The 23,211-nt window shown below is 41.1% G+C and overlaps 1 pseudogene; it reads left to right on the forward strand.

The window, feature by feature from the left end:
* The window catches only part of LOC119283474, a 135,079-nt pseudogene extending 116,461 nt beyond the window's left edge, over positions 1–18,618 (forward strand).
* The last annotated feature ends 4,593 nt before the right edge of the window (positions 18,619–23,211 follow it).

The following is a 23,211-nucleotide window of genomic DNA, read 5'->3' on the forward strand; positions in this document are numbered from 1 at the left end:
TAGCGCTCCAACACAAGTCCGTTTCCTCTGTTTTGCAGTATGCCACACCCCTCCCGATCAACAGGACCCCATTTCGACCGTAGGAGGTCCATTTCCTCCATTTTGCGGTACGCCAGACCCCTCCCGATGAACAGGATCCCGTTTCGAACATGGCCGGTCGAACACAAGGCCGTTTCCTCCGTTGTGCGGTACGCCAGTCCTCGTTTCCATCGGTTGTTCCGTCCAAGCCAGTTGGCTCCCACGCATTCCGTTGCCTCCTGATGAACACGAGGCATTCCGTTGCCTCCCCATGAACACGACGATGACGCAGTTTCTCCGTTCTGACCCAGCCATGTACACGAGCCCTGGCCATACGTATGCGGGAGTAGGCGCTCGAGACCCCGCCCGTATGTACGTACGTGGCCATATTTTATTTCTTGCACACTGGCCATTGTACGTACGTGTGTGCGCGCATCTACATCGACCAGTATGTATGTACACGTTCGCGACCAGAATGACAACGCTACGTACGCTTCGACCAGGTGGGTCCCGACTGTCAGGCACTTCCTTGCGTGCGAAGATGTAGATGGTGGGTCCCAGCAGTCAGGGGCCGAATCGGTTGTTTTTTGCCTGGACGCACTTCCTTGCGTGCGAAGATGTAGCTGGTAGGTCCCAGCAGTCAAGGGGGAAACGTTTTTTTCGCGAAATATGGTTTCCCGTCCGATGGGTCCTTGCTGTCAGGTGGAGGAATCATTATTTTCCGCGTAATAAGGAGGCACTTCCTTGCTGCGGCCGTGGACCCAGCTGTCAGCCTCTCCATGTACAGTCCATGTCCGATGGAAGCCGTTCCTTGACCACGTTGACCATGCCGCGTCGAGAGCACCAGGGCGGTGGACGACGGCGAGGCCTAGGAAGGGGACGACGTGGAGCCGGGGAAGACGCGACAGTGGATTCCCATGCGTAGAGGTGTATGAGGGTTCACTGGTTCGCTGCGGTGTGAGGCTGCCATCGCCATAGAATAACAAGGGCTGTGGGTGAGTAGAGGGATGGCCTGGCCAGCGGTGGGAGTAGTAGGGGCGGTGAAGCCTCCACGGCATCACAGCCGGCCATGGGAGGCAGGAGCACGAGGCACGACCGGCGCTGGTTTGGGCGGCTGGAGCAAGAAGACAAGAGGTTGAAGAAGCACTACGGTCGTTGGATGGACATCATATGGTCACTGGAGCTAGAATTGTGCATATTGACTAAGTTGACAAAGCCCTCCGTCCCCGTCAACTTAGAAGGCCCACAAGTCAGCCTCCCACTATACTGGGTCCCAGCTAGCTGGGGGAGTATTCATTTTTTTGTGCGTAATAAGGAGGCACTTCCTTGCGTGCGAAGATATAGCTGGTGGGTCTGAGCTGTCAGCGGCGGTAACATTTTTTTCGCGGAATACAGAGGCCCTTTCGGTGGGTCCCAGATGTCAGGTGGAGGAATCATTATTTTGCGCGTAATAAGGAGGCATTTCCTTGTGTGCGGCCGTGGACCCAGCTGTCAGCCTCTACACGTACAGTCCACTTCAGATGCATGTCGGTCGTTGACCATGTTGACCAGGCCGTGCCGAGAGCACCAGGGCGGTGGACGACGGCCAGGCCTAGGAAGGGAATGACACAGAGCCAAGGAAGACTCGACAGTTTTTTCCCACGCGGAGGGGAGTACGACTGTACGAGGGTTTACTGGTTCATCTGCCATCGCCGGAGAATAACAGCAGTGTGGGTGAGTAGAGGGATGGCTAGGCCAGCGATGGGAGTACGATGGGGCGGTGAGGCCTGCGCGACAGCACAGCCGGCTGCGAGGAGGAGGGAGGAGGCAGTCCCGCCGGCGCTTGTTTGAGCGGCTGGAGCAAGAAGAACAGAGATTGAAGAAGCACGATTGCCGTTGGATGGACATCCAACAGTCACTGCTTGTGCGTCAACCTTTTTTTTTTAGCAAAGCCTCAAATTTGTGGAAAACAGCATACGGAACATCTGCCATTATTTCTAATAATTTACAGCCCATTTGCTAATACTTAAGATTTTTTGGAGCCCATATTCTTTTTGTTAGCATTACAGCCCATATTGTGGCCACGGTTAAAAAATTATACGAAATTTTGCATATTTCGGTGCGGTCCGAACTGTTTTTAATCCCAAAATTTTGAGTCACGTTCAAACTGATTTTAAAATTAAATGTATATCAATATAAAATCCAACAAATTGTCCATGCATAAAAATCAATGCAATTTAAAATCTCGAAATGAAAAAAAGAAATTTGAAATAATTGTCGGTTTGATGTGTTTTAAAAATGTACAACCCACTTCTCCTTACTAATAGGCCATTTTCTCGGCCAGCCGAATGAAGCTCTCCTATTCTTGAAAGATTTGCAGCCCAACGGGCCTGACAAAGCGACTTACTTGGCAAATCACAAAAAAAAATGGGCTAGCCATTTTCAGAGAAGAAAAGAACTACTGGGCTGGTCTGTGGTAAACATAAAAGAGAAGGCTGTCTAGACAGGCCAGAGTACCCCGCACAACCCAGTGACACCCTGCTTCCATCTCAAAAACAAATTAGATAAATGTCACTCCAATTATCGCAATTCATAAAAATGCCACTGCAATTTCTAAACTTTGAAAAATTCCACTGCAATTTTTGCAAACTTTGGAAAACGCCACTGCAATTTGCAAACTTTGAAAAATGCCACTCCACACTTCGAAAAATGCCACTGGAAATGGCATGAAATGGCATTTTTCAAACTTTGGAAATTGCAGTGGCATTTCTCGGAAACACCAGATTTGGAGTGGCATTTATCAAATTAACCCAAAACAAAAATAACTGGGCGAGCTGCTGGGTCCCTGGTGTCAGCCGCTCGTTGTGCAATTCTATCGTTTATTGACTACGTTGACAATTGCATGGGACTGAGATGTCAGAAATCCATTAGGAGGAGCCATTTTTTTATGGGAATCGTTTCTGGCTGGGGCGCCGGCCGAACCATTCCGTTGGACTCGCTTTGCGCTTTGGATCTCTTTAGATCCAAGGATAGATGTTGTGCCATGTGTCTGGCCTCAATCCAATTAGTTGCTCCATCAGTTTTTGTTGCAACCATTCACGAAGGGGTCGCGAGGGGGTCATTTCGCGTCACTGAGAGAGGGGAATAGAGGGGCAGCAGCTTTCGGCGACCGGAGGGGCGATGGCGTCGGCGGTGCCTGAGATCTGGAGCACTGGCCCTAGGACGGTGATACGTCTCCCTTGTATCTACTTTTCCAAACACTTTTTTCCTTGTCTTGGACTCTAACTTGCATGATTTGAATGGAACTAACCCGGACTGATGCTGTTTTCAGCAGAATTGCCATGGTGTTATTTATGTGCAGAAACAAAAGTTCTCGGAATGACCTGAAACTCCACGGAACTTATTTTTGGAAATAATAAAAAATACTGGCGAAAGAATCAAGGACAGGGGGCCCACACCCTAGCCACGAGGGTGGGGGCATGCCTGCCCCCTGGGCGTGCCCCCTGCCTCATGGGCCCGCTGGTGCTCCACCGACCTCAACTCCAACTCCATATATTTGTGTTCGGGGAGAAAAAAATCAAGGAGAAGGATTCATCACATTTATGATACGAAGCTGCCGCCAAGCCCTAAACTCTCTCGGGAGGGCTTATCTGGAGTCCGTTCGGGGCTCCGGAGAGGGGAATCCGTCGCCGTCGTCATCATCAACCACCCTCCATCACCAATTTCATGATGCTCACTGCCGTGTGTGAGTAATTCCATTTTAGGTGTGCTGGACGGTGAAGGGTTGGATGACATTTATCATGTAATCCAGTTAGTTTTGTTAGGGTTTGATCCCTAGTATCCCCTATGTTCTGAGATTGATGTTGCTATGACTTTGCTATGCTTAATGCTTGTCACTAGGGCCCGAGTGCCATGATTTCAGATCTGAACCTATTATGTTTTCATGAATATATGTGAGTTCTTGATCCTATCTTGCAAGTCTATAGTCACCTACTATGTGTTATGATCCGGCAACCCCAAAGTGACAATAATCGGGACCACTCCCAGTGATGACCATAGTTTGAGGAGTTCATGTATTCACCATGTGTTAATGCTTTGGTCCGGTACTCTATTAAAAGGAGGCCTTAATATCCATTAGTTTCCGCTAGGACCCCGCTGCCACGGGAGGGTAGGACAAAAGATGTCATGCAAGTTCTTTTCCATAAGCATGTATGACTATATTCAGAATACATGCCTACATTACATTGATGAATTGGAGCTAGTTCTGTGTCACCTTATGTTATGACTGTTACATGATGAACCACATCTGGCATAATTCTCCATCACCGATCCAATGCCTATGAGCTTTCCATATATTGTTCTTCGCTTATTTACTTTTCCGTTGCTATTGTTGTCATCACTATAAAACACCAAAAATATTACTTTTGCTACCGTTACCTTTTGCCACCGTTACCACTACTATCATATTACTTTGCTACTAAATACCTTGCTGCAGATATTAAGTTATCCAGGTGTGGTTGAATTGACAACTCAGCTGCTAATACTTGAGAATATTCTTTGGTTCCCCTTGTGTCGAATCAATAAATTTGGGTTGAATACTCTACCCTTGAAAACTGTTGCGATCCCCTATACTTGTGGGTTATCAAGACTATTTTATGGCGCCATTGCCAGGTAGCATAGCTCTATTCTTTGAGTCACTTGGGATTTATATCTGCCGGTCACTATGAAGAACTTGAAAGACGCGAAAACAAAAATTTATCCCTCAACTACGAGGGAAGGTAAGGAACTGCCATCTAGCTCTGCACTTGATTCACCTTCTATTTTGAGTAAGCTTGCGACACCTAAACCTGCTTCTGCTATTAATTCTGATATGTCGCATATTATTGATGATGCCACTTCTGCTATGCATGATGCTTATGATGAAACTACTTCTATGCTCGATACTACTGTGCCACTTGGTGAATTTCTTGATGAACAACTTGTTAGGGCTAGAGACAATGAAATTATTGAAACTGGTAATATTGATGAAAGTGATGATGAAGGCTCTCCTAATAAATATGAATTGCCTATTGTGCCTGAGGGCTATGTTATGGATGAAGAAACTAAAAGAGACTTTCTTGCATGCAATGATAGAAGTGATCTTAAGAAATTATTAGCTAAGCTTAAACAAAAAACTCTGAATGCTAGAATGAAATATGATCCTGCTTATGCTACTTCACCTATCTTTGTTAGTGATAAGGATTATGAATTCTATATTGATCCTGATATAATTACTTTGGTTGAATCTGATCCTTTTTATGGCTAATCCAAAACTGTTGTGGCACATCTTACTAAATTAAATGATATAGCCACCCTGTTCACTAATGATGAGAGAACTCGCTACTTCTATATCCTTAAAATATTTCCGTTCTCATTAAAGGGTGATGCTAAGATATGGTTTAATTCTCTTGATCCTGGTTGTGCGCGTAGTCCCCAGGATATGATTTATTACTTCTCTGCTAAATATTTCCCTGCTCGTAAGAAACAAGCTGCCTTAAGGGATATATATAATTTTGTGCAAATTGAAGAAGAGAGTCTCCCACAAGCTTGGGGGAGGCTTCTCCAATTACTTAATGCTTTACCCGATCATCCTCTTAAGAAAATGAAATACTTGGTATCTTTTATAATGGACTAACCGATGCTTCCATATATAGTTGTGTTGGTTCTGCTTTCAGGGAAAGAACACCGGATGAAGCTGAAATTCTATTGAATAATATGTGGACAAAAGAAAATAATTGGACACCTCCAGGGCCAACTCCTGAGCCTATTCCTAAACCAACTCCGAAGAAAAGGGGTGATCTATTTCTCAGTCCTAAAGATATGCAAGAGGCAAAGAAATCCATGAAAGAAAAGGGTATTAAAGCTGAAGATGTTAAGAATTTACCTCCTATTGAAGAAATACATGGTCTTAATTCACCGCCTATTGAAGAAATATATGGTTTTAATCCGTCACCTATTGAAGAAACACATGGTCTTGATAACCCGACACGGGGAGTAAAGGTAATTTCTCTCTATAGATATGATAAAGCTGAAATCCCTCTTACTAAGTTTGCTAGCCAATGTTTGGATGAGTTTGATCACTTTATCGTTAAGCAAGAAGACTTCAATGATTATTTTGGTAGACAATTGAAACAAAATGCTTATATGATAGAACACTTCGATGATTATATGTCTAGAGTTAAAGGTGAACTTAAACTCATTAGTAAACATGCTTCTATGGTTACCACTCAAGTAGAACAAGTACTTAAAGCTCAGAATGATTTGCTCAATGAATTAAATAGTAAGAAAAATGATAATGTTGTTAGAGTTATGAGTAGAGGTGGTAAAATGACTCAGGAACCTTTGTAGCCTGAAGGCCACCCTAAGAGAATTGAGCAAGATTCTCAGAGAAATAATATAGATGCACCTAGTCCTTCTAAAAGGAAGAAAAAAGAAAAATGATAGGACTTTGCAGGCTTCTAGTGAACCTATTGCTGAACCACCTAAGAATCCCAATGATATTTCTATTTCTGATGCTGGAACAAAATCTGGTAATGAACATTAAACTAGTGATAATGTTAATAATAATGTTCATGATGATGCTCAACCTAGCAATGATTATGATGTAGAAATTGAACCTGCTGTTGATCTTGATAACCCACAATCAAAGAATCAACGTTATGATAAGAGAGACTTTGTTGCTACGAAACATGGTAAAGAAAGAGAACCATGGGTTCAGAAACCCATGCCTTTTCCTCCCAAACCATCCAAGAAAAAGGATGATGAGGATTTTGAGCGCTTTGCTGAAATGATTAGACCTATCTTCTTGCATATGCGTTTGACTGATATGCTCAAAATGAATCCTTATGCTAAGTATATGAAAGATATTGTCACTAATAAAAGAAAGATACCGGAAGCTGAACTTTCCACCATGCTTGCTAATTACACTTTTAAGGGTGGAATACCAAAGAAACTTGGAGATCCAGGAGTACCCACTATACCATGCTCCATTAAAAGAAATTATGTTAGAACTGCTTTATGTGATCTTGGAGCCGGTGTTAGTGTTATGCCTCTCTCTTTACATCGTAGACTTGACTTGAATAAGTTGACACCTACTGAAATATCTTTGCAAATGGCTCATAAATCAACTGCTATACCTGTCGGTATTTGTGAGGATGTGCCTATTGTAGTTGCAAATGTTACTATTTTAATGGACTTTGTTATTCTTGATATTCCCGAGGACGATAGTATGTCTATTATTCTTGGAAGACCCTTTTTGAATACTGTAGGGGCTGTTATTGATTGCAACAAAGCCAATGCCACTTTTCATGTTAATGGCAATGAGCATACGGTAAACTTTCCGAGGAAACAACCTCAAGTTCATAGCATAAACTCTATTGGAAAATTCCATCGATTATTTTTGGAGGTTTTGAATTTCCTCTACCTACTGTCAAGAAGAAATATGATATTCTTATTATTGGGGATGTGCATATCCCCGTTGAGGTAACATAGTGTTATTCGAAATTTCTCCGGTTTCATGTTACTCGAAATGAGTTTGTTAACAAGACTTGATCAACCTTGTTAATGGATTCCTTTTGATGAGCATGAGATGGATGAAGTTAGAAAGCACAACATTCTATAACCTCCTTTTACTTTCTGTTATTTAGTTCAAATAAAGTAAAAATAGTTTTTTTTCTGTCTGTTTTCTGATTTATCCATGCAATATAAAAATACCCCAAAAATAAAAGTTCTCCACATGCCCTGAAATTTAAATATGTTTTTATGGAATATTTGAGAATATCTGGCACTGAGAACACAGCAGGGGGAGCAAGCACCTAGCCACGAGGGTGGAGGGCGCGCCCCCCTGCCTCGTGGGCCCACAGTTGCCCCCCTCCACTTATTCATGTACCCACACACTTCTTCTTCCTCCCAAAAAAATCACCAGCCAGCTCAAGCACGAGTTCTAGCTCATTTTGCTGCGATTTTCGATCTCCTTGCTCAAAGCACCTCTCACAAAACTGCTTTGGGGGGATTGTTCCTTGGTATGTGACTCCTCCATTGATCCAATTAGTTTTTGTTCTAGTGCTTTATTCATTGCAAATTTGTGCTGCCTAGGTGACCATGTTCTTGAGCTTGCATGTCAAATTTATATGGTCAAAAGTAGTTTTGATGCATGATATTGCCTCTAGGCACTGTTGAGTTTGGTTCACTTTTATTTTGAAGTTACTAAAATTTCAGAAATTTTCAAAAAAAGTTGAAGAGATTTTTGAGGGGCTCGTCGAGACAAAGCTCGGAGGAAAAGCAAAGTGAAGAAGCTAAGAGGCCCAAATATAATCTGCCTCGCACCGCGGGGGTCCGGCCGTGTGAATGGCCTTGTGATGATTTCTTGAGAGCAGCCGGGATTTATGATGATTTCTATGAATTAGCTGAGAATGCAGGCCTCACCGCCTTCCTCCATGACCAACGCGAACAATATCTCTTACTCACCAATATCTTTGTGCAAAACTTTCATTTCCATGCTAGGAGCTCACCACCTACGGTGGAATTTTATTTATATGATGAGCATAAGGAGATGTCACTTCATGAATTTTGCAGGGTTTGCAAAATACCTTTCGAGGGTAGCTTAGAGGAACCGCGTCGTAGAGATGTGGATGGGTTTATTGACACTATTACTGTAGGGGAAACTAGGAAAGTTTCCGATGCAAGAATCACTAGCATACATTTTCCTATTTTACGCTACTTTGCAATATTTGCTAGTCGTTGCTTAATTGGTCGCGGAAACTGTGAAAACCTTAGTGTTCCTGATATTATTATTTTGTTCCATGGTTTATTCCATGACGAATCTATTAGTATGGGCGGTATTATTGACAAACGGTTAAGTCTGAACCATACAAAGGGCCCCATCTTTGGAGGTGTCTATGCTTCACGCCTTGCTGCATACTATAACATACCTATTAGGCACAATGAAAAGGAAGAAAAATTGCTGCCTACTGTTTATTTAGATTATAAGAGTATGGTAGCGCGTGATTTTATTGTAAATAATAGGGAAAGGGAGCTTAAATACAAATTGTTCTTTGATAAACATCATCCTAAGACTATTACCCTGCCTGCTCCTTCCTTGTTTGATTTATCTGCAGGCAAGTACCTTGTTCCATTGGAGGCCATTCACGCCTACCGGAACCCTACATCAGCTGCAGAGCCAGAGTCGGAACCACAATTTGATCATCCACGACAGTCTAATTACCAGTGGGATCCGGAGGTGATTGCCAGCCAGTGGCAATCTGAGTATCCATCACAGTACGACCCCAGTTACAACTTTGGATATCCGCCAGGCCATCCGTGGCAATAGACCAACTTAGGCCAAAAGCCTAAGCTTGGGGGAGTACGTATTTCTCACCAACGTTACATTCATGTTCAAACACTCATTGCTAGATGTCGGTGCTCATACTTTTTCATTGTAATATCCATGCTAGTTTATTTCTTTTTTATGCTTTCTTTTTGTGTGTTTGAAATAAACCTTAAGAAAAACCAAAAAAATTAGTTGTAGATTTTAGCTAGTTTTAATTTCCATGCTTGTAGTAGTAATTAAAAAGAAAACCCAAAAAGATTTCATGTTCTTCTTTTTCTTGTTGGGAGATTTCCCATGTAAATAGTTTTATTTCTTTTGTTTTCTTTGGGGTCGATAGAAGAAGACCATAATTAAATTGTTAAAGTGGCTCTTATATGCATTATTGTTGATCTGACAAAAGAGCCCATATTGCCTTGTCTTCTCCTGGTCATTGAATGCTTGCAGATTCCAGTTTAGTCCAATGCACGTGCACTATTACTATTATTCACATCGTTCGGTCGTGCAAGTGAAAGGCAATTATGACGATATATGATGGACTGATTGAGATGAGAGAAGCTGGTATGAACTCGACCTCTCTTGTTTTTGTAAATATGATTAGTTCATCATTCCTGATTCAGCCTATTATGAATAAACATGTTTGCAATGACAATTAGAGATTATAGTTGCTTATGCCATGCTTAATTAGCTAGGAGCTTATAATGGTTTACCTTGCGTGCCAACATGCTATTAAAATGGTTGTGATGTGGTATGATAGGGTGGTATCCTCTTTTGAACGATTCGAGTGGCTTTACTTGGCACATGTTCACGCATGTAGTTGAAACAAAGTCAACATAGCCTCTACGATATTTATGTTCATGGTGCATTATATCCTACTCATGCTTGCATTCGGTGTTGATTAATTTTAATGCATGTTCATGATTGTTGTCGCTCTCTAGCTGGTCGCTTCCCAGTGTTTTTCTAGCCTTCACCTGTACTAAGCCGGAATACTGCTTGTGCATCCAATTCCATAAACCCCAAAGTTATTCCATATGAGTCCACCATACCTACCTATATGCGGTATTTACCTACCGTTCCAAGTAAATTTGTATGTGCCAAACTCTAAACCTTCAAATAAACATTCTGTTTTGTATGCTCGTATAGCTCATGTATCAACTAGGGTTGTCTGTATCTTCCATGTTAGGCGGGTTATTCTCAATAGGAGTGGACTCCGCTCCTCACTCACGAGAAAATGGCTGGTCACCGGGATGCCCAGTCCCATGCTTTATGCAAATCAAATCAAAATAATTGCAAACAAAACTCCCCTGGGACTGTTGTTAGTTGGAGGCACTCGTTGTTTTGAGCAAGCCATGGATTGATGCTTGTTGGTGGAGGGGGAGTATAAACTTTACCATTCTGTTTAGGAACCGCCTATAATGTGTGTACCATGGAAGATATCGCCATCTCTTGGTTGTTATGTTGACAATGAAAGTATGCCGCTCAAAATATTATTCATATCTATTTCAAAATCGAGCTCTGGCACCTCTACAAATCCCTGCTTCCCTCTGCGAAGGGCCTATCTATTTACTTTTATGTTGAGTCATCATCCTCTTATTGAAAAGCACCAGTTGGAGAGCACCGCTGTCATTTGCATTCATTACTGTTAGTTTACATTGAGTATGACTTGACTAGATCTCTTTCACCATGAATTACAATGTCTAGTCGGTCCTTGATCTTTAAAGGTGCTCTGCATTTATGTTTTACGGTCTCAGAAAGGGCTAGCGAGATACCATCTTGTTATATCATATTATGATTGTTTTGAGAAAGTGTTGTCATCCGAGATTTATTATTATTGCTCGCTAGTTGATTATGCCATTGATATGAGTAAACATGAGACCTAAGAGTTATTGTGAATATGGTTAGTTCATAATCTTTGCTAAAAACTTGAATGCTGGCTTTACATATTTACAACAACAAGAGCAAACAGAGTTTGTAAAAGTTTTTCTTTATCACTTTCAGTTTATCAACTGAATTGCTTGAGGACAAGCAAAGGTTTAAGCTTGGGGGAGTTGATACGTCTCCGTCGTATCTACTTTTCCAAACACTTTTGCCCTTGTTTTGGACTCTAACTTGCATGATTTGAATGGAACTAACCCGGACTGACGCTGTTTTTAGCAGAATTGCTATGGTGTTATTTATGTGCAGAAACAAAAGTTCTCGGAATGACCTGAAACTCCACGGAACTTATTTTTGGAAATAATAAAAAATACTGGTGAAAGAATCAAAGCCAGGGGCCCACACCCTAGCCACAAGGGTGGGGGGCGCGCCCCCTGCCTCGTGGGCCCCCTGGTGCTCCACCGACCTGAACTCCAACTCCATATATTCATGTTCGGGAGAAAAAAATCAAGGAGAAGGATTCATCGCATTTTATGATATGAAGCTGTCGCCAAGCCCTAAACTCTCTTGGGAGGGCTGATCTGGAGTCCGTTCGGGGCTCCGGAGAGGAGAATCCGTCGCTGTCGTCATCATCAACCATCCTCCATCACCAATTTCATGATGCTCACCGCCGTGCGTGAGTAATTCCATCATAGGCTTGCTGGACGGTGATGGGTTGGATGAGATTTATCATGTAATCGAGTTAGTTTTGTTAGGGTTTGATCGCTAGTATCCCCTATGTTCTGAGATTGATGTTCTATGACTTCAATATGCTTAATGCTTGTCATTAGGGCCCGAGTGCCATGATTTCAGATCTCAACCTATTATGTTTTCATGAATATATGTGAGTTCTTGATCCTATCTTGCAAGTCTATAGTCACCTACTATGTGTTATGATCCGGCAACCCCAAAGTGACAATAATCGGGACCACTCCCGGTGATGACCATAGTTTGAGGAGTTCATGTATTCACCATGTGTTAAGGCTTTGGTCTGGTACTCTATTAAAAGGAGGCCTTAATATCCCTTAGTTTCCGCTAGGACCCCGCTGCCACGGGAGGGTAGGACAAAAGATGTCATGCAAGTTCTTTTCCATAAGCACGTATGACTATATTCAGAATACATGCCTACATTACATTGATGAATTGGAGCTAGTTCTGTGTCACCTTATGTTATGACTGTTACATGATGAACCACATCCGGCATAATTCTCCATCACCGATCCAATGCCTACGAGCTTTCCATATATTGTTCTTCACTTATTAACTTTTCTGTTGCTATTGTTAGCATCACTATAAAACACCAAAATTATTACTTTTGCTACCATTACCTTTTGCCCCTGTTACCACTACTATCATATTAGTTTGCTACTAAATACCTTGTTGTAGATATTAAGTTATCTAGGTGTGGTTGAATTGACAACTCAGCTGCTAATACTTGAGAATATTTTTTGGCTCCCCTTGTGTCGAATCAATAAATTTGGGTTGAATACTCTACCCTCAAAAACTGTTGCGATCCCCTATACTTGTGGATCATCAGACGGATCTCCCTTCCCCTGTGTCTAATGGATCCTTCGGCAGGTAATTTTTCCGCCTGCGCCCGTGCTTTTCTCCCTGCATCTGTCCTTGCTCCACCCCTTAGCGATCTGGTGATGTGGTGCGTGGTCATGGTTTCCTACCGGCTGTCTCAGCAGGGGGGGTAGATGATGCGGCATGCATTTGTCAGGTTGTGGTCATGGGTTGAATAAGAGGATTTAGGGCCTATGGTTTGTGAGGGATCTGTTCTTCCACGATTTTGTCAGATTGAAGCAGAGGATCTAGGACCTAGGGTTTGTGAGGGATCTGTTCTTCCACGATTTTAGGGTTTGTGATGCCAAAGCATTTGGCAACTACTTTTTGTTGCCCTATAGTATTTCAAATGATCTATTTCTAGTACCAGATCATTAATTCCCTGTTCGTCAAGCGGTGGAAGCTAATTTTCCGATTTTGGGGCCAACTGTGTATGCGGCGGATAAATCTTGAGAACTCATTCAAAAATTCTTAGTAGTTTTTTAATATAGTAGCTAATTGCCTGATCTGGTTGGTGCCAAGATCAAGTGGTGACCTGACCTCTTGCCTGGAAGTTTGTATTCCTTGCAATCTACTGAATTTCTAGTACCTTGTTTTTTAAACTGCTAAGCTATTTTGAGCTTGAGCATGGGTCAATTCAATGCCCTACAAGATGACTATCTTCTCAACTAGGAGAATTTCATTGCCTATTTCTTTAAATTCCAGAATTTAAATAAGGTTATCATTTAATTTGTTCAGAAATTACAATTTAGTAATGCTAAATGTTCTGTTTCCCTTCTTCCAATGGGCTATGTTGATGTATGTGCTGAATATAGATATATACAGTCTAGTTGGTACATCTATACATCTGATAACTGAGCACCATCGGCATCAACGCGCTACTATTGATGTTATTAATATCAAATAGCCCTGCATACCTAGCCTTATGCAGTATTTTAGTTAATAAGCCTACAAGTCAATCACTTCTTACTGATGATTGGTCTGTTGGTGTTTGCTTGCATCTATTGAACACAACAGGGTTCCTTCCCTAAATAACTGGAACACAACAGGTGTTGTGCCTGGTGATGCTAATTGGCTGTCGGTCACCTAAACGTACTGTTTAATCCCTATGTGTTGCATACAAATATGTACATTCATGACCCCTTAGCAAGTTTATGTATGTTTAACTAAAAATCCGATTTTTTTGTAGGTGTTCCATACAGATTTTTTTAGGTGTTCATGTATGTTTTTTTGCTAGCTACTGATGATGCAGTTTTAGGGTTTTATTGACTTGTTTTTTTCCTTTTCGCATATGTTGCAGGCACCTCTGGTGAGAATGAGGGGAGCAAGAAGGTTAAGGAGAAGATCAAGAAGAAAGGCAATATATGTGTCTTTAAGTCAAGGTTTAACTCAAAAAGGTTGGCTGAGATTGGGAAGCAAGTATCACCAGAAAAATGGAGAATCATAAGGCAGGGACCGTTTGGAGACTTGTTGGACATACGGTCTTTCAAGGTGCCCGATGAGCTCATTGAGTTTGTTGTGATGAACACGAATCACATACTCTCTAAGTTCAAACACAAGAACAAGTCCATCACCTTCAACAAGCTCATGGTGAAAAGAATTTTCAATGTGCCATCTGGTGATAGACCTGTGAAGCTTCTTAAGAAGAGTGATGAACATGATCTTCGCAGCATCTACAAGGAGGGGAACAGGGCTCCAATCGCCCATGTTGTCAAGTTGCTCACTAGTTGCAACGATGAGGAGGTGGTTATGATAAATAGGACTTGGAAACTCCTTGCGTTGGCAATAGTTTTGTGCCCAGGCAATCTCGAGTATCTAGCTTCCTTGGAAGATATGTCTTTGGTGCATGAATTCTCTTGGGATGAGCACTTGTTGGCACAAGTGATGGAGGAGGTTGGAGTCTTTCAAGAGAAGAAGAGGATGCAAGCAAATACATAAAAAGCAGCAGAGTTTCAGATCGCTTCATGCCTTCCCATGTTAGCGGTATGCAACACAACATTATGAAATACCTCGATCTTTTTCTTTGCTGCATGAAACCTTTTGTACATTTCTGTAGCTCACATTTATGTTTTTTTGGCTAATGTCATTTTTCCCTTCTATGCAGATCATATACATGGATCATATTGATATCCCGGCCGGCCTCCCAAATAAGCATGCCATTGATTATTCCGTGCCGAGGATACGCTTTGTTTGCCAAAAGGATTTTGATTGGTTGGATAAAGTTGACAAGAACAAGCTCACTCTTGTCCAACCTTTCTACGGGAAACACACCCAAGTAATTTTGCTACATCCCGCCTATGTATTTTCCTTTGCCAATGGAGTATTAACACCCCCCTTGTTTTTTGCTCACTGAATTTGCATGTAGCAATCTTTGCTTTTCCATTTAGGTTATGGCAGCCTTCTTATTTGTTTCCCCTCATGTTTTGTTTTCCTAGATCCGGAGTTTGTGCAACACCCCCTATGCAGCACAACTCATGGGACAGGAAGTTGGTGCTGAAGCAGCCAGTGGGTAGGGACTTGGTGCTGAAGCACCTAGTGGCCAAGGAACTAGTGGCCAAGGAAGCCAAATTCAAGGCGATGACATTCAAGCAAAGGACTCTCAATAAAACGAGGCTCAACAAAATGTTGATGCTAAACCACACCTATCATCATCGCTCAACGATTGGCTGCATCGATCATTCCCTAGCATGCAAGATCTAAAGGTATTGTTTCCCTATCTACACTATCTTTTTCTTTTGTATTCATTTCCTGTTTACCTTTGGCTTTGCATTATTTACTATACCCAGTTGCAAGTGTATATTTTGTTTGATGCATCCCTCATTCTGATGTGCTACAACCATGTTCTGTTTTTGCTTCATATGTGGTTTAAGTTCATACCTACTAGGCTTTTTTGCTACATCCATATGTCTAGTATGCTACAACTACATTCTGTTTTTGCTTCAAACATATCATAATTTTGCTACATCCATATCAATAATTTGCTACCTAGAGGTATAGGTCATTTGTTTTTTATGCTTCATCCATGACAGTAAATTGCTACAATCACACTGTTTATTTGATACATAGTGACACAGCAGCACACCTACTTGTTTCTCGCTTCATCCATACCTCTAATGTGCTACACCCACATTTGTGTTTTTTACATCCATACTTCTCAAAATCTGGATATACTTGTCACTAAAATGTTGGACACTTGCCTTCTTGTAGGTACCAACTCAGTTTCAAATGCTCTATGACAAGCACAAGGGTATTTTTGCAGCAGAGGTGGATGGTGTAGTAGGAAAGTTTGGACAATGTTTAAAGGGATTGCAGTGCAACCGGATGGCCGCTCTCCTTCGTGATGTTGGAGATGCCATCACAGCTACCAATGAGCCCAACTTTTCCTTTGAAGCACCTATCATTGGTGCTCAAGCTCAAGCTCAAGGTACAACACCTAGCATCAACAAGGATGAAGTCACTGGATTGAACCTACAAGTTGCAACAGAGGCTGCGTAAACTCGTGAGCAACAAGGAGTGAGTTTCGAGATGAAAGGCAACGCCTCACCTCACAGCCCCCACTCTTCTATGATGCACCCAGGAGTGCGACAGCCGGCATTTGGGACGACGAGCCATCCTGTGAGTTGTTCCCAAAGGGCTCCGAAGACTATGAGATGATGCATTCCACGGATGAGCCTACAATCAAGAAGAGCACAGTCAGCCCCATCTATGCAAACATCCCCGTGTTTCCTATTTCAGACGATGATGACAGCCCAAGTATGCTTCCTTCCTCTTGAATCATTTCTTTTTGTTTTTCTCCATATCATTTTTTCACATTTGTGTGGTTCCAGCAAATTATTTTTGTACAATCTCTTGCAAAATCATTCATTTTTGTTTTTTTGCTACAGCTCCTAAGATGGTCGCTACAGAAGACCAATTTGTTCATGCAAGCTGTGGCCCTAGCACACATGATAAGAACACTAGGAAGAAGAGGATGGCCAAAGTTCCAGCCATAAAAAATACCAAGGCAAAGAAGCAAAAGGTCGATAAGGCTGCAGAAATGTATGAGAATTTTGTAAAGCATAGGAAACCATTGAGGAAATCACAACCCAATGAACAAGTGTGAGCTACCTAAGCCCTATATGTTTTTGCTTTCTATTTTTTATTTTTTTCTACTCGAAACAAATGATTCATTCGGTTGCATCTATGGTGACAGGACACCTTTCATCAAGCTAGGTGGATTTTTCATTGGATATAAGAAATTCCTTGTATGCTTGAAGCCTCGTGGGGATATGAATGATGAGGTTATGTCACTATGTATCGATATGAACAACCTCGCATCCCGTGCAGCAAAAGAAAGGGATTTGAAGAAATACATTTTCTCAGTCCACCCGGGGGTAAGTTTTTGTAAAAACAAGCAATGCTTCATTCCTTTCTTTCTTTCACATTTTTGTTGCAACACACACTAATCATTTTATTGTATGTAGATCCTACTAAAACAAGACCCATCAACCTTCCAACCAGCAAAACTCATGCCTGAGTTTGAAATGGCTATGACAAAGTTCAAGGTTCAAAAGTTTGACCTCGTAAGTTTCACGAGAGCTTTCTTTTGTTTCACACCACAAAATACTTTCAAATATGAACCAATGATGTGACACGGCTGTAACATTTTTTACATGTTCTGATACCTTTTTGCCTTTTATTTTATTTTTTTCTAGCTCTTTTTCACAATTTTTCATGATTGCCATTGGATAGTTGTTTGCGCAAACTTGCTTCACAAGTAGTGGAATGTATTTGACTCGATCCATTCAAAAGGAAAACAATATCCTTTGAAGAAGCAAGCCAATAACCTGGTAGGCTCATGCTCTCTATTTTTTCTGTTTACCCTTCTGATTCATCTACATAAATGCCATATTGCCATCTTTACACACCTCATTTTATTTTTTAAACTTTTGTGTGTGTTTTCGGTGCTAGATCACAAACTTTGCAACCCTCGCACACGAGTGCAGCGAATTCAATGTCAATGTTGGATCCTTCGCCCGTGTTGACCTAGAGGATTACCCAAAGCAAGATACCCTGTGAGTTTTCTTTTTGAACTTTGCTTCAATCATGTGTTCCATTTCAACATTTTGTTTTTTCAACTACGCATGGGAAGTATGATGGAGAACTTTTTTTATCTCACAGATGTGATTGTGGCTTTTTTGGGCTCAAATATGTGGAGAACTATGATGGGAAGTTAATGAGAGAGTTCAAGAAGGTACACATTTTTAATTTTTTTGTCTTGTCATTTTGTTACAATCTACTTTCTTTGTTTTCAATACTCATGCAACAGAAGAATACCATGTTTTGTTTTTGCTTCATATGTGGTTTAAGTTTGTACCTACTAGGCTTTTTTGCTACATCCATATGTCTAGTGTGCTACAACTACATTCTTCTTTTGCTTCATCCATATCATAATTTTGCTACATCCATATCAATTTTTTATGGTGGATGGATGTGAAATTTTTGCATTCATCACTCATGCAACACAAGAATAACTAGTATCATACTTGTTTACTTTTTGTTTTCAATACTCATGCAACACAAGAATAACTAGTATCATACTTGCTTACTTTTTGCATTCATCACTCATGCAACACAAGAATAACTAGTATCATACTTGTTTACTTTTTGTTTTCAATACTCATGCAACACAAGAATAACTAGTATCATACTTGCTTACTTTTTGTATTCATTTTTTAAGGAAGACATGGCACGATACCGCATGGATGTGGCATACAACCTTTTCAGTCACCCAATGAACAATGCCCCAAAGGAGCGGGCGTTCAAGGATGAGTTGGCGGCTTGATTTTCTGGAAGGTTCAAGATGAACAAGCTTGTTTCTTCGTTAGGTCTAGATCATGTCCAAGGTGGTAGCGTTCTGATAGGATTAGAGTAGTGCGCGTTCGTATGTAAACTGCTGGTACCTCCAGTAAACATATGTGTCCTTTTGGTATGTAAACTGATGATAACTTGATATTTGGATGATGCACTTATGTTTTTAATGGATGCGTTCTTCTGTTTGCCAACATGATCATGCATTGACAATTGTTTTTTGTTTCGTTGGTTCTGAAATATGAAAATATTTCAAACTTCATCCATCGAAGTTTCAAGGGAATCTTTGTGCATTTTTCCCCTCAAAACATATTTTCTTAAAAATAATATGTGAATGATACTCTTGTCACACACTTAAATTGCTGGAAGCTCACATGAAATAGCTACAACCTTCTGTTAGATTTGTTGCAGAGCCAAAATATACATTTTTACCTGCAAATTAGCTACATCCCTACAATATTTTTGCTGGAAGCATAATATAAATAAGCTTCCTTTCCCAACTTTTGTTGTACAGCTAAATCAACACTTTAAATCATTCAAGGCTTTTTCCTTTTCAAACTTGTTATTTTGCTTCAACCATGTTTTAAAAAGCTTCAACCATGTTTGCAAAAAGCTTCAACCATGTTTCCTAAAATCTGCAACCATATTTTGAAAAAGTTTATTCCATATTTTGAAAAAGTTTCAACCATGTTTTAAAAAGCTTCAACCATGTTTTTCAAAAGCTTCAACCATGTTTCCTAAAAGTTTCAACCATATTTTGAAAAAGTTTCAACCATGCTTTTCAAAAGCTTCAACCATGTTTCCTAAAAGCTGCAACCATATTTTGAAAAAGTATCAACCATATTTTGAAAAAGTTTCAACCATGTTTTTCAAAATCTTCAACCATGTTTTTCAAAAGCTTCAACCATGTTTCCTAAAAGCTGCAACCTTGTTTACAAAAGCTTGAACCATGTTTTCAAAAAGCTGCAACCATGCTTTTTAGAAATCTTATAAACATGTTTTCTTAAAGCTTCAAACATGTTTCCTAAAAGCTTCAACCATATTTCCAAAAAGATTCAACCATGTTTTTCAAAAGCTTCAACCATGCTTTTCAAAAGCTTAAAACATGTTCTTTTTAAACATGGATCAAGTTGTGGTTACAACAACCATTGAGTACTATTTTTTAAAAATAAATAAGGAAAAACCCACATTCTGCTTTTTTAAAAAAAATCTACAAATTTTGGCACCATCATACTACAAAAAGTAAGCTCTCACAAACATATAACAATAAGAATTTTTTTAAATCAACTCTTGTAAAAAGGAACATTCTGCTTTTTTTTTCAAACCACACATGTAGTAATATGTTGCAATCCCACAAAACAAACATTCACAGCTAGTCAACACAACTTTTTATCATAAGCCATGGGGTGTTACAAGGCAGTTCATCATTTTTCCCTCACAAAAATATCCTAAAGTGTAAGGATTGTTTCGACACACAGAGCTTTCACTCTCGCACTCATAGCAAGAAAAACTGCAAGGAGTTGGCAATCCTTCACGTTGTGATCTTCATCTTCACAATATTTTCATGGAGTCTTCTTTTCCCTTGGCTTTGAAGCTTTCTTTGTTTTTGTCGCGTCCTTCTTTGCTTTCTTCTTCATTTCATCTTCTTGAATCTCAATTAGTGGCTTCCTGTGCTTCTCTTTCTCCTTTGCCCCCCCCCCTTCTTTGCTGACTTTGGTGGGTTCCGCAGTCCTACGGGGGGTGGATCCTGCTGACATGTACTTGGACCACCTGAGACTTGTTCATTTGCTGCATGACCTTGGGCTTCTTTGTCTCCTGCAACCCCATCAGTTGCTCTAGCTTTTATTGTAGCAACCCCAACACTTCCCTGATCAATTAGCCCAGAGACAAAACTATAAGCTTCATCATTGAAGCATGCATCAGAAGCGAGTTTCCCAAACTTCCGGCATAAAGAGTTAAACTTTAGGGTGTTTGTCGTGGGGACGCTGAAATGCATAGCTCTATGCCCACCGCCTTGTTCAGGCGCAAGGTCGCTTGCTCTCTAAGACCACCTTGGAAGTATGTAAGTCGCAGGTATCATTTGCACGTTCAGGTGCACCATGACACAGATGATATGTGGGTAGATCAGCCCACACATCTCAAACATGTTGCAGGTGCACATGTATGTCTGATCTTTAGGAGCAACAGGCACCGTCTACACTTTTGGGTTGACGCAATAATTTGCAACAAGGCGAAACCAGATGACATCCCCTTGCAGCTGATATTGCAGACCATAGCCTGTTGATTTAGCCAATAGTTTTTGGAACTTGGAAAATACCTCTCTGGTATAGATATCTGCAGCTTTCTTTTCAATGTTGTAACTGCAAACAAAAAAGCTTCCAACATCAATAAGAATTGCTACATATGTTTCAAAGAAATGCTGCAACCACACTGTACTGGAAAACTAAAAAAAATGCTACATGACTTTGGACTTACTTGTCCCAGAGTGGCGGTCTCGTCACTTCATTGATGAAGCCATCATTGTCTTCACGATCAAGCATTAGCTCTTGGCAAAGCACAAACTGCTGGACAAATGTCCAAACCGAGTCTACATGATGATTTAAAGTCTTAAAGTAGGAATTCAGGCCCTCAGACCGCCCGGTTATTCCTGTGAATGGGAAGAACTTATTACTAAAGTACACAGGAGCTCACATCTCTCTGCTGTTCCACATGTTCTTGAGGTGTTTCTTATCAGCCACACCAAATAACTCGGCCATCTGCTTCCACCATTCTTCGAACTCCTCAACGGTATCTGAATCATTGATGCAACCATAGAATGCTTCAGCAAAAGGCTCATCCTTTCCCAGCATCTTTCCTAGTTTTGTCCCTGCAACCCGGAAGACGTGCCACTCGCAACATCTGTGTGTTGAATCTGGAAATACCATTGAGATGGTTGTAGCCATTGCCTGGTCTTGATCAGTCATAATGTTCAATGGATGCTCGTTATTCATTGCCAACATCCATTGCTGGAAGACCCACTTGAAAATTTCGATGGTCTCATCAGGCAACAAAGCGCACCCCAAGCAAATAGTATGTGTGTGGTTGTTAATGCCAATAATCGGAGTAAAGGGCAAGTTGTAGCGATTCGTGCAGAATGTGGTGTCGAAAAACACACAATCTTTTTACTTTGGATACAAGGCCCTTGTTCTCCCATCAACCCAGAAAAGCGCCCTAACAGCTCCATCTTCTTCTAGCTTCGAGAAAAAGAAGTTGGGATTCTCCACTTGACTTCTCTCAAAGTACTCGATTGTCAGGTCCAAATCATGCTCTGATAGGCCCCTTCGCAGTTTTGCTCTTGCATTTGTCACATCAGTCTTCACATACGGCAAACTCCTTGGATCGCAACATCGTGCATCTCCAAGCAAGCCCATCATATTCGCTGTTGATATGTTGCGATAGTGTAGTGAGGTGATATATTGCAAGTCCGCATCCGGGATTTTTCTGTGAGAACGGCAAAATCTCTGGCGCCCCCTTTACAACATCAGTTGGTGCGTGTGTTCTGCCTCAAAAACTGTCACAACACATGTACCGTCTGGTAGGGTAACACCCATATGCGCCTTGCAATTATACCGCTCCAATTTGTTCCATTGCCTCTTGTCGCTCACATCCATATAGGTGCCAGCTTGCTTGCTTGCTGATTTTCTATTACTAGCATAGCTCATTTCAGCATCATCACTTTGATTTGTTGCAGCGCAGTCAGAAATGCTTCCACCAGCATTATTGGAAGGATTTTTCCGAGAGTGTATGCACTCAAAAACTCTATAGATTAAGATGCCTTTCTTTCCTAAGCCTCTTATCCTACTGTGTTTTGATGTCACAATTCGTGTTCCGAAACCCATCTTCATTGCATAATCATTGTACACTCGTTGAGATTCTTCAACATTATCAAAAACCATTCCAACAAAAGGGACAATTGGTTGCGATGATATATCTTCATCAGGTTCATCAACAAGTGCTGAAGCATTTCCAATGGCATTGTTACCGGCAACTTGGGCATTCACATGAGCTGGATCACCCGTGTTCTGCTGCAAGGTGTCCTCACTATCCGTTCCTGGAGGATCATTCAAATCAATGCCATCATTTTCTTCTTGCTCCATAACATTTTGCAGATCATCATCAATGAAAATCGATGGCTCCAAACCGACATTCTGCAACAAAGCACCCAAGTCAAACTTTTTGTTTGCTGCATCAAAAAACCATGTAGAAAAACGCCAAACATAGTGGACGCGGCATGTGAAACACAAATTAAGAAACAAGTTTTTTTTGCTACAATCATAGCATAATTTTTTACAACAAAAACACTTAGCATACTGTTATTCAAGATTCTTTCTTCACCAAACATTTCTACAAAGTAGTAGCATGTAGCACATCTACATCATGAAGATATGCAACGTCCCTCTGTTTTCATTGTTTTTTGAACCAATTCTCCTTCATGTAGCATATAGGATGTAGGATGTAGCATTTAGGATGTAGCATTGTAC

This window comes from Triticum dicoccoides, chromosome 4A (assembly GCF_002162155.2).
Source record: "Triticum dicoccoides isolate Atlit2015 ecotype Zavitan chromosome 4A, WEW_v2.0, whole genome shotgun sequence".
Lineage (NCBI taxonomy): Eukaryota > Viridiplantae > Streptophyta > Magnoliopsida > Poales > Poaceae > Triticum > Triticum dicoccoides.